Consider the following 3,538-nt stretch of genomic DNA (forward strand, 5'->3'; position numbering starts at 1 on the left):
TTTGGGTATTTATTAATTCACTAAATAATATAATAATTGGTTTTGTGGCCCCACCTCATAGCCCTTGAGGATTACTCTGGATGAGCTTGGGAGGACCATTGGAGCGGTAAACCAATCTCCCTTGAATGGCTCCAAGGTTGAGATGGTTCCACATGTCTATCACGGTGAGGCTTGGCCCCTTCTATTGTCAAAATAGCATGTGATGACACTCTTTCCCTACATGTGTCCATTATCCATATGCCTTGATTTATCAATTGTGCCTCTAGAGGTTGATTGCTTTGATTTAGTCATGTGATGTATTTTGATGTTGCACTCTTATGTTGGAGTCTTGTGGTGTCATCTTAGGTCTTGAGTGTGAGTTGGAACCTCATGTCATCTCCTAGCATGGGGGGTGGTTCCTATTGGTTCCACATGGTTGGGTGGTTTGATGCCTTCTTCCATAGGGATATTCTTCTTGGATGATAGCATGCGTGGATTTGGATCTATATTATCTCATCATGTGCATGGATTCTTTGGAGCATATTCCATGTAATTAGAATTGATATCATGTGGTCTGAAAGATGCAAATGTAAAGAAGACTATGTAATTAACGTATTGAGAACATGTGTAATAGAACTTGTAGTAGGATGATTTTAGAATGAAAGGTACTAAATAAGATTTTTGTAAATGGATATTATATTGTATATGCTATTCTTGATTAGAAAGGAATTAAATAATTTAGAGATATGAATGCTATGTATTGTGTATATCTTGTGGGTGGTAGTGAATATGTTATGTTGGCATTTACATGAAGATTGCATTAATGAAATGTTATGTTGTCATTGATGTCAATTAACCGGTAATGATGTTGTTATAATATTGTTTTCTAACCGGTAGGAAGAGCTAGTGAAGGAAATTGTAACAGTTAGGTGAGTTTGTGGAGTGAACCGATATTGCTAAGTATTGGAGAGTTGAACTGGTAAACCCTACCTGTTGATTTGATAAACCCTAACCAATTAAGTTTGTTATATTGATTTATGATCTGATGATGAGCAGTAATGATTATGACACATATGCATGTTGTATGAGAAGAGTTTCAAAGTTTTTTTGGCGTGTTGAGATAACAGTTTTTATCTTGGGAATGAGCAAGCATATTGCATGTAATGCAAAACACATGATGATTTACTGAGTTCGAAGAAGCATTGATCAAGGAGCGGTTGAGGCTATCTTAAATGATGTGTAGATATTGTTATGTAATCCAACGGTCATACTTCAACCGATTTGTTTGTAATCTCTATGAGAGAATTAGGTTTTTGTTGTGTTACTGACCTAGTGATTTGTTTTTAAGGTCGATGAGTTGTTTTGTTTCAGAGTTGGCAAATTTCTAGTTGAGTGTGTGGTTGTCGAACCGGATGATGTATCTGCAATTTGTCTAAAGGTTGATAGGAGCATGAAAAGGATATGAACAAGCAAGTATAGTGTTATCCAAACAGATCAACAAACTCTTGTTGTTTTCTAACAATTACAGCAGTAAAATCCCCTAACCGGGTAAGCTCTAACAAGCTTAGTGTTATTCAAATCCTCTAACTAGGTGGTCCATTATCTTGGATTTCAAATCCTCTACCGAGGTTACTCCTCACGAGGTATTGCTTCTAATAGGGCATTATAGTCAATCCCTTAACCGGGTGATTCCTAACAGGATTTGTTCTTAACAGGACTTTTTGTAAAAGCTTTAACAGGCTTGGCTCCTAACATGGAAAACTTCAGATAGTTAACCTATGAGTCTCATCTCACTGTGTTTTTTCCCATTTGGGTTTTCACGTAAAAAATATTGTGTCAAGTGGTAAATATTTTTGTGGTTATGTTTACTATGGTTGATTTTCTTAACTACTTAATTCACTTTGATATGTTATGATAACCGGCAACAATCTGAAATGAAGTTTTACTTATGTCAGTAAAGTATTTGGATGTTTGTGAGTTTCAAGTTGTTTACTATTAATCTTCTATAACAATCAACGGGTTAAACTTGACAGTGATATTGTATTTATAGTTCAGTGGTTTAACTTGTCAGTTCTAAGTTTACTTTGAGAGGTTGATTATGAGATTGGTGAAAGTTTATATCAGTTTTCTATCTATCGATTCACTCCCCCTCCCCCCTCTCAGTAGTTGACTGGATCCTTATTCTTTCATCATACCATCATGTTAACAATCATGTATGCCTTGACTTGAAAAAAAAAAGTTAATCTCCAATGTTAGATATCTTGAGATATGGAAGATAAGGGAGTACCTTTGGATTGTATGGAATATATAACTCTTCATTATGTGGTTGTCCTATGGTGCTGATTTCTATGTATTAGAGACCCTATTGTATTATGATGACTTGTAAATGTGGAATATGAATATGTACTTATGTAACTTGTATTATTAAGCATTAGAATGGGATGTAGTAAAAGATACTATGTGCTTGTCCCATGTGCTCTTATGTGTATAGAGACTTGATGATATGGAACTATGCCCTTGTAATAAGATCTATGTTGTAGAGATGCTTGTCATGTTGGAATGAGACTATATGTTGAATTTGGGATTGAAATATTAGATTGTGTTTATTCTTGTAGAATCATATGACCCTTGAATTTGTTTATAAGTAGCTTGGGATCCTAGTTGGAAGTAGGTAAGTGCTTACTATTATAATCTTGCTTATGAATATGAAAAGTAATCTTGATGAGTTGTGTAATGATTGTGCTTAAGCAAATAATCTAGTTCCATATGTAGGAGAAGGTTAAATGCATTTAGATTAATGGTGTGTTATGTGTTTAAGGAGTAAAGATGGGTATTAGGATCATTTGGTTGGTACCTTAAAGTGAACCTAAAGAGTGTAAAATGTGGTAAAGTTATGTAAATGTGTTAATAATTTATTTTAATCGCATGGGAAGTAAGTGGATAGGTTGTATGGTAATTTATGATGTTCTAGATGGACATGTGATGTGTTAGTATTATGTCAAATAGTGATGTTGAGATACCCTAGGGAATGGATATGCATCGAATGGTTTTATTATGGAGTTATGATAATGATTAAATGGTTATTCCGCTTGTGTAATATGTTTTAGTGGTTTTGTTCAAGTTGGTTTGTGTATTCATGTAAACAGATAATGATGCATTGATGAGTAATGGTAGTAATGTTGCATTTCTAGATGTTAGTGTTAGTGTTAGCGTTGTAGTGAAGATTAATTTAAAAGAAAAAAAAATTCTCTCTTTTTGTTGGTAGATTATGGTTTATTTCTCTAGGGTATTTTGAGGTTCATTACAAGTTCATTGCAAAGTAATAGACCCTACAAGCTTTCATCGTGTAAGTTTATCCTTTAGTGCGTGCTCTCTATAAGAACCTACGAAACAAAAAAAAAAAGTATATGAGTAGTTGTTGTCTCATAAGTGAAAAATATGTTTAAAATAGGAAGTTTCTAGTTATTTGACAATAATAATAATAATAATAATAATAATAATAGTAATAATAATAATAATAATAATAATAATAATAATAATTGTAGACACCCAAATCTGT

Source organism: Cryptomeria japonica, chromosome 2 (assembly GCF_030272615.1).
Source record: "Cryptomeria japonica chromosome 2, Sugi_1.0, whole genome shotgun sequence".
Lineage (NCBI taxonomy): Eukaryota > Viridiplantae > Streptophyta > Pinopsida > Cupressales > Cupressaceae > Cryptomeria > Cryptomeria japonica.